The 9,542-nt window shown below is 41.1% G+C and overlaps 1 pseudogene; it reads left to right on the top strand.

The window, feature by feature from the left end:
- Positions 1 to 6,986: 6,986 nt before the first annotated feature.
- Positions 6,987 to 9,332, top strand: LOC147152366 (uncharacterized; annotated as a pseudogene).
- The last annotated feature ends 210 nt before the right edge of the window (positions 9,333 to 9,542 follow it).

The raw sequence follows: 9,542 nt of genomic DNA on the forward strand, positions 1-9,542 counted from the left end.
AAGGAAGCAAATATGAAACGTGAACACTGATGACCCAGAGGACGTCCAAGTCATATTTAGAAGGGGTGGAAGTGCTAAGGGATTTGACGGATGCGGCACACGGTTGTGCACTCCTCATTGGCCTAATTTACAGTTTAAATCTGGAGTACCCCAGTAACCTCAAATACACCTTTGAGTTCATTCAGAAGGTGATCATGGAAATGGATGGACAAAAAATGTCACGGAAAATACAGGTCCTCAAGGGAAAATTATTTGAGTAGTAAAAAAAATGTTAAAACGTTTTTTTTTATATGCATTTTTTTTACCCTTTTACCCTGAGGACACAGGACTCTGTCTCTGACGTGCTCCTCTGCAGCACGGGGGCGCCGCAGGGAAACTGTCTTGGCTCCCTTCCTGTTCACCCTCTACACTTCGGACTTCAACTCCATCACCCCTACCTGTCACCTGCAGAAGTTCTCTGACGACTCTGCGATTGTCGGCCTCATCACAGACGGAGACGATCGAGAGTACAGAGAACTTACTCAGGGTTTTGTGGACTGGTGCCAGCAGAACCGCCTCCTGATCAATGCGGGGAAATCCAAAGAGATGGTGGTGGTTTTCTGTAGGCGCCAACACTCTGCACCTGCACCAGTGAATATCCGGGGAACAGATGTTGAGAGGGTCTCAACTTACAAGTACCTGGGTGTTCATCTGAACAATAAACTGGACTGGAGCGACAACAAAGAACGCTCTCTATAGGAAGGGTCAGAGCAGACTCTTCCTAGTCAGGAGACTGAGGTCTTTTGGGGTTCAGGGGACACTCCTCAGGAACATTTATGATTCGGTGGTTGCATCGGTCATTTTCCAGGGAGTGGCCTCCTGGGCAGGCGGCGTCTCAGCCCAGGACAAGAAGAGGCTGGACAAACTGGTCAAGAGAGCCGGCTCTCGGTGGACTCAGTGGGGGACAGGAGGATGATGGCTAAGCTGTCATCAATGCTGGACAACCCGGCCCACCCCCTCCAGGGCACTCTAACAGCACTCCACAGCTCCTTCAGTGACAGACTGTTACACCCTCGCTGTGCAAAGGAGAGATTCCGCCGCTCCTTCTTGCCTGCTACTGTCAGACTGTTTAACAAGAACATCGGGTACTCTCTATAATCTGGCGGACATTAGTGCAATTGTGCAGTCCTGCACCTGATCTTATATTGTGTAATACTCAACATTCCCCACTACTGTATTTTAATTCTTATCCAATGCTGTTCCTTATATTTCACTGCAGCACTGTCACTTAAAGTATTTTTTTCCTCTGTACTATCTACAGGCTAAATACGTGTTTCTTCATACTTTATATGTAGATGTATGTTGGTGTGTCTATACATGTGTATATACACATGGTTACTGCGTATATTTACATTATTTTTTGATTCTGAATGTTTGCTGTTAATGTTATACATTAACGGCTACATTATGCCGCCGTCTCTGTGTGACCTATATCTTTGCTGCTGTAACGATGAGAATTTCCCCACTAAAGGACTTCATATTCTTATTCTTTATTCATTTTGTAAATACAATTTTGAGTTAAATTATTTTCAGAAAATACAGTTCAAGATTTTCAAGTTTACAGTTTAAACTTGTTTCGGGTTTATGTTTCGGGTTTATGTTGAGTAAAACATAAAACATCATTGATGCACTTTTTTTATGTGTATACTTTGTGTACACTGAGTGTTTGGCATATTTTGCAGATGCCTTGTTTTGGCTTGATATGCGAAATAAATAAATGTGAAATAACATGAATTGACTTTTGTGGAATTTGTTTTATGCTTGTAACAAAACTAATTTTGTGCCCTGCGACTGGCTGGCGACCAGTTCGGGGTGTAGTCTGCCTTCGCCCATTGACGGCTGGGATAGGCTCCAGCAACTCCCCGCGACCCTGTATAGGATAAGCGGTTTGGAAGATGACATGATGATGACAAAACTAATTTGTGTTAAGTATATTTAACGTAACTTATTTTCGTAAATACATCACAATAATGTTAAATTGTACAAAATCATGTTTAGTAAATACAATATAATAATCACCGGTAAATTAAATATAACAATGTCATGTATATTCAACGCGATGACGTTTAATAAATTCAATGTAATGATGTTTCGAAAATTCAATGTAATGACTTTTCGTAAATTCAACGTAATGATGTTTCGGTAATTCAACACATCTATATGATGTAGTGTTAAATTATGGAGATTCGCTGAAATTTAGTCATCTAACATTCTTCACATTTAAATAAAATACTTTTGTGGGACCGGTTGACATAACCTTATTAATTAAATCCAATGTTCCACTTTTTTGAGTGTAGGGGTATCAAAGCGTTAAAGCGTACATTTTTTAAATCACATTAATCTAATTTTTAATCTCTACCTTTACTGTTTCTGTATGATGATGAGATCCATTTTGGTGCGCGGGGCTTGTGCTTGAGTTGTTGGGGGTGTAAAAACAATGTTCATTGTCACACCCTGAAGTGAACACTGATTGGCTGTCATTGTGTTTGGCATAACCTAATAGGCTCCTATTGTAGGTGGGAGGGCAAGTTCAGGAGCAGAGATAAAACGTGAAAATGGAGGAGCATGTGAGAGTTGGTCCGATGAATAGTAAATTTAAAACACGCCCTGATGACACTATTAATAAAGGCAGAGTGATATACCTTCTTTGTAAGAAGGACTTTGCTTACCAAAGAAGCAGTTCAAGCCTACCACATAAATGCAAAGTAACCAGCCGTGACTAAAGCCAGAGCCCGCGACCGACAGGTTGACGAATGTTCTTTCCAAGTGAATAGCGCTGAACTGCAGGCCGATCAACAAAATTGAAAACAAGGGATTCTTTTTTTTTGTGTTTAATATATTTATTGAAGTTTAAACAATAGAACAAAAAAAGAGAAAAAGACCCCCGCAAAAGAGCCAACACACAAACTCTGACAAACTCCCTTATCTCTACAGTCACAAAATTACACAAATCACAAACACATACAAAAAGACCAAATAGTATGTAAAGCTGCCAAAATAACCATCGTCAAACTTTACACCTTTGTTGATGGTTGATCATAGAATGACATAGAAGGCCCGCACACCCGATGAAACTCCCTTTCAGAGCCCCCCACCACACATCTTATCTTCTCAAGTTTTAAATGAAATAATACATCTCTAATCCAATGTGATACCGGAGGAGGAGATGCATCCTTCCACTTCAAAAGAATTAAGCGGCGTGCTAACAAATTTGAGAAGGCAATAACCTTTCAACCACCGGCAGGCAACCCCAACCCCTCAGTCATAACCCCAAAAAGCAACATCAGTGGATTTGGAGTCATTTTAACACCAAGTACAACAGAATGAGTGTCACAAATACTACTCCAATAATGTTGAATCTTGGGGAAAAGCCAAAACATAACGTATTAAAGTGGCCTCAGTTAATTTACAGTACATCGGTCACAAGTAGGGTCAATATGAGGGTAGATTCGCGTCAGGAAGATGTGCTCTGTGCACCACTTTGAACTGGATAAGAGAGTGTCTCACACTCAGTGAGGATGAATGGATTATCATTCAACACATCGGACCAGTCTGCCTCACCGATAGTGATTTGAAGATCCTGCTCCCAAGCTTCTTTAATCTCAGACATAGTAGGGATACCTAATTGAAAAATCAAACTTAACATCATTGATATTGTCTTTTGCTTTGTCAATTTAAAAGAAAGCAAGTCATCAATGATATTTAGGTATGTCTGGATACCCTGTGATGGAGCCAGAAACAAAATGCCTCACCTGAAAATATCGAAAAAAGCTAGAGGCAGGTAAACTATATTTATCAGACAGCTGTTGAAAAGAAGCAAATTTGTCCTCAATAAAGGGGTCTTCAAATGTTTTTAACCCCATCTTATGCCACATATTAAATGTAGAATCTTGCATTGAAGGGGGGAAAAAATTATTTGCCGCTATTGGACTCGAGAAACTCATGTGTTGAAGACACGTGAAATCTACCTGCAATTTCTGATTTGCAGGTAGAAAATGTAAAAGTTATAAACAATAGGGGTCTGGCGTGGCGCATTCTGAGATAAAGGAACAGACACACTAATTAAAGCTGGCAAGGATAAAGAACCACAGAAAAGCCTCTCTATCTCCACCTATTTTGGTCCGGCCCTATTAGCACCTAATGCACCCAAAAAGACAAACAACAAAGATTAGCAGCCCAATAGTAATAACAGAAATTGGGAAGTGCTAGACCGCAATCCTTTTTCAATTTTTGCAGGTGTTCTTTACGTAGACGTGGTCTTTTACCATTCCAGATGAAAGATGGAATTAAAGGGTCCAGCTGCTTAAAATAAGCACCAGCGATGAAAACAGGGATGGCCTGAAATAACTATAATTATTTGGGTAACACCCACATTTTCACACTATTCACCCTCCCAACCAGTGACAGTGGAAGGAGTGACCGTATAGACGTATCTTGTTGCACTTTAAGTTGTAGGTCAGTGAAATTACACTTTAAAAGATCACAATAATTCCTCTAACACCAAGATAAATCAAGTTATGCTCAGATATCTTAAATGGCGCTGACATATTTTGTAATTCCACCTTAGTCATATTCAAAGGTAGTATCTCACTCTTATGCAAATTCAGTTTATAACCCGAGATTTCCCCAAATCTTGAGAAAAAGCTCCAGAGACTGAATTATAATTTGTTTCATATCTGGACAGAAATAACAGAAAATCATTGGCATAAAGAGATATTTTATGCTCCATCCATGTGATACCATGGACAGAATGGCTATGCCTTATGGCAATGGCAAGAGGTTCGATGGCTAACACAAAAGGAAGGGGGCTGAGAGGGCAGCCCTGGTGTGTACCCCGATACAACCTAAATGGGTCTGAGTAGTGGTTATTAGTTAATTCCACAGCTGAAGGACATGCATACAATAACGTAACCCATGAAATAAAAGTATCACCACAGCCAAATCTATGCAAAGTATCAAACAAATAGCTCCATTCCACTCTATCGAATTCCTTCTCAGCATCCATGGGGAGAAGGCATTCGGAGTCAGATTGACAAGGAGTATAACAAAACACTCACTAAACGATAGGGATGAAAGCAAATCAAGTGTGTTCTCTAAATGATTATTTAACTTTTACTTACGAGATCTGGCGAGATTAGAACGCCATGAGATTTCTCGTCCCTGCACAGCACGAGTTCTCTTTTCTTTTGACGGTGTTTTGGAGTCCAGGTGAATATAGCAGATGTCCTGAAAAGAGCTGTCACCGAATGGGAACTTCCGAGGGCAAATCACGGAGTCACTGTTGTGACCGACAACGCTTGCAACATGGATGTGGCGATACGTGAGGCTGGCTTTGAGCCACACATTAAGTGCTTATCATGCAGGCAATGAACGGAACTCTCGCGCAGCTGGTACAAAGTTGGCTGCTTATCATGTTTGTTAAGACGTGTCAAGCGTATAGTTTATTTTTTTCACCGATGCTCAACAGCAGCAACACTTTTGACGTCTAAATAAAGACAGCTCGAGCTGCCCGCGCACAAACTAATTATCGATGTAATCACGCGCTAGAACAACTCTTTAGACATGATGGCTTGCGATCCGGATGTTAACAAATATATCAAATATAAATAAGAATATAAATAAATAAAGCTGGCGGCACAGCGGTTGACTGGTTAGCACGTCCGCCTCACAGTTCAGAGGTCGTGGGTTCGATCCCGGCTCCGGCCTCCCTGTGTGGAGTTTGCATGTTCTTCCCGTGCCTGCGTGGGTTTTCTCCGGGTACTCCGGTTTCCTCCCACAATCCAAAAACATGCATGGTAAGTCGATTGGACACTCTAAATGGCCCCTAGGTGTGATTGTGAGTGCGGATATTTGTCTCTGTGTGCCCTGCAACTGGCTGGCAACCGATTCAGGGTGTCCCCCGTCTACTGCCCAAAGACTGCTGGGATAGGCCCCAGCACGCCCGTGACCCTTGTGAGGATAAGCGGTATAGATAATGGATGGATGGATGAATAAAACCAATAAATGAACATAAAACACTATATACAATTGAGTTACTGCCCCACGAGCACAGTTGGATTTTGCCTAAGTATTCAGTAAGAGGAAAGATCTCAGCTTTAGCTCTTATTGCAGCAATATTTGAGAGCATGAAATCAAAGTAACTCCTGTTTCCATTTGCACTTTAGAGCTAGATGATAAATTTTCTTGCAGTCTGTTCGATAAAAAATATTTTGAAAACTGAAAAAATTACATTAGGTATTTTTTTATATTCAAAATGTAGCAAAAATCTCGTCTCGTTCTCGCGTTCTCAATCTCGTGAGACATCTCGTGGGATATTTTTCTCGTCCCATCCCTACTAAACGATGAATGCCAAAAAAGGAACGCCTGTCCTTCATACAAACCTGTCTGGTCCGTGGATATAACATATGGCAAAACCTCTTCTAAAGGACGGGCCAATACTTTAGCTAAAAATTTTATAATCACAATTCAGGAGTGAAATTGGTCTATAAGATGAGCAGTTCTAAAGGGTTGTTTTCCTTTTTGGGAAGCAAAGTTATACAGGCCTGGTTCAGAGTATTAGGGCGAACCCCCCTAGCAAGAGAGGCTGTACATACTGTTGCAAGAATTGGCGTGAGTTATCGAAAAAATGCAGCATAGAACTCACTCGGGAGGCCATCCAAACCAGGTGCGGGGTTGCAACAATTTTATAGTATATTTATTGTAAGAAAGGTGGGGGTGTAGCCCTTATTTATGAATCTGATTTCAAACTTAGCACGCATTCTAGTGACGCCTTTAAAACATTTGAAGTGCTCACTATGCGATCAACAGTCTCATTGCCGTTTTTTTCTCGCAGTTATTTACCGTCCCCCTTCTCGTACGCTGGATTTTTAGATGGGTTCTCTGAGTTTTTGGTTGATTTGGTAACTCATGCAGATAATATAGTGATTATGCGTGACTTTAACATTCATATGAATCTCCCGTCTGAACCACTTGCAGCGGCGTTTCAGACAATAATTGATAGCTTTGATTTCACGCAGATAATTGACAAAGCGACGCATAAAAAGGGTAATACTTTAGATATTTTTGATATTAACCCGAGGTTTAGCATGCTCAAATGTAATGGTGTTACCGTATACTACTGTTATGTTTGACCATTACTTTGTAAAATTTGAAGTGCAGACTCATTACCATCGCTCTGACCACAAACAAAGCTTTAGCAGCCGAAATATTCGTTCTTCAACCACGGCAGCGCATTCTGAGCTACTGCCCCTGGCAACTGCTTAGTTTCCGAGCTATATTGGTTCGATTGACAACCTCACAAATTATTTTAATGCTGCTCTGTTAAATGCGCTTGACTCTGTAGCACCATTAAGACCTAAAACTCACCCTAAACGCCCTACTCCGTGGTTTACTGAGGAAACCCGCTCATTTAAACAATCATGTAGGAAGCTAGAGCGCAAATGGCGTGCAACTAAACTTGAGGTCTTCTATCAGGCATGGTGTGATAGCTTACTTATATATAAAGAAGCACTCGTCTTAGCCAAAACTAATTACTTTTCCAGATTAATTGTTCTAAATAAAAACAATCCTAAAAATTCATTTGATACAGTGGCAATGCTAACGAAACAGCTGCCGACCTCCAATAGCTCCTCTCATTCAGCCCATGACTTCATGCAATTCTTTACGCTGAAGATTAAGCGCATTCGGGACGAGATTAATAACACCGCTACTAAAACCCTGTTGAATTCAGCGAATACTGATGTTAGTAGGGTTATCATGGCTGATAACTGTCTGACAACCCTATCTCTTTTTAAAATAGTATCTCTTGAAAGCCTAGCAAAATTAGTTGGTGCGGCAAAACAGACAACTTGCGTGCTCGACCCGCTTCCTGGTAAACTCATCAAAGAATTTTTTACAACCCTAGGACCCTCCGTCTTAAATATCATTCATTTATCACTCACCTCGGGCACTGTACCAGCAGCCTTTAAAACCGCTGTTATTCAACCTCTGTTTAAGCGGCCAAACCTTGATCCAGAGAACCTCAGTAATTATAGGCCGGTTTCAAATCCCCCTTTTATTCCGAAAATTCTCAAAAAAGTTGTAGCGCAACAGTTTAGTGACTATATGGCCACTAACAATCGATTTGAAATTCTTCAGTCGGGATTTAAAGCCCATCACTCTACTGAGACGGCTCTTGCTAATGTGACTAATGATCTTAGCTATGGACTCCGACACCTCATCAATACTACTTTTACTTGACCTTAGTGCTGCTTTTGACACCGTCGATCATAACATACTATTAGAACGCCTTGAAGGATGTGTTGGTATCTCAGGCTCAGCACTTTCTTGGTTTAATTCTTACCTCTCAGAAAGGACGCACAGTGTAATTCATGGCAATGCGACTTCCGAGTTTTGTAAAGTTACATCTGGAGTCCCGAAGGGATCCGTACTAGGACCCCTGTTGTTTAGCATCTACATGCTTCCGCTTGGTGATATTATACGTAAATATAACATTACTTTTCATTGTTATGCTGACGATACCCAATTATATATGTCGCTCGAGATAACAAACCCGGCTAATAGCTGTAATTTAGAGGCGTGCCTTGCCGAGATTAAACAATGGATAAAACTGAGATGTTGATTATTGGCCGTGCTCGTCATTAACGCCACTCTGAGGCTCGATAAATGTACTATTACCCAAAGTGATTCAACATAAAATCTTTGTGTTATATTCGTCACAAATTTGTCTTTTAAAATGCACATTAAGAATATTACTAGAACCGCTTTTTTCCATCTCTGTAATATTGCTAAAATTCATCCAATTCTGTTGAATAGTGATGCAGAAATTTTAATCCACACATTTGTTACGTCTCGCCTAGATTATTGTAACGTTTTGCTCTCTGGTCTTCCCATGTCTAGTATTAAAAGTCTGCAGTTAGTCCAAAATGCCGCACCAAGACTCTTGACAAGGACGAGAAAGTTCGATAATATTACTCCGATATTAGCCAATTTGCATTGGCTCCCAGTCCACTTGAGATGCGATTTCAAGGTTTTGCTACTTACCTACAAAATACTGCACGGCTTAGCACCTTCCTATCTCGTCGACTTAGTGATACCATATGTTCCGATCCGAAACCTTCGGTGGCCTTTTAGTGATCCCGAGAGCCAAAAAGAAGTTCGCAGGCTCTAGAGCGTTTTCTGTTCGGGCACCGATGCTTTGGAATGCTCTGCCCGCGTATATTAGAGGCACTATCTCAGTAGAAATGTTTAAAACACGACTTAAGACTTATTTGTACGATTCTGCATTTAGTTGAACTGTTTGTTTTGGCCACTTTACTGCCGCTTCTATTCCTTTTCTGCCCCCTTTTCCCAGGCTTGGGCATTAGGTGATGACGACCGAATTGGAGGTTGCTGTTTCGATCCAACAGCAACTGACTGCTACAAGATTGGGGGCTGACCAGATCCTCGGAGGCGATGTTATGGAGATGTCTACATTGACGACCATTGGGCCCCTGCTCACTTCA

The sequence above is a fragment of the Filicampus tigris genome, chromosome 2 (genome assembly GCF_054856515.1).
Source record: "Filicampus tigris isolate MCC_2025a chromosome 2, RoL_Ftig_1.0, whole genome shotgun sequence".
In the NCBI taxonomy this organism is placed as follows: domain Eukaryota; kingdom Metazoa; phylum Chordata; class Actinopteri; order Syngnathiformes; family Syngnathidae; genus Filicampus; species Filicampus tigris.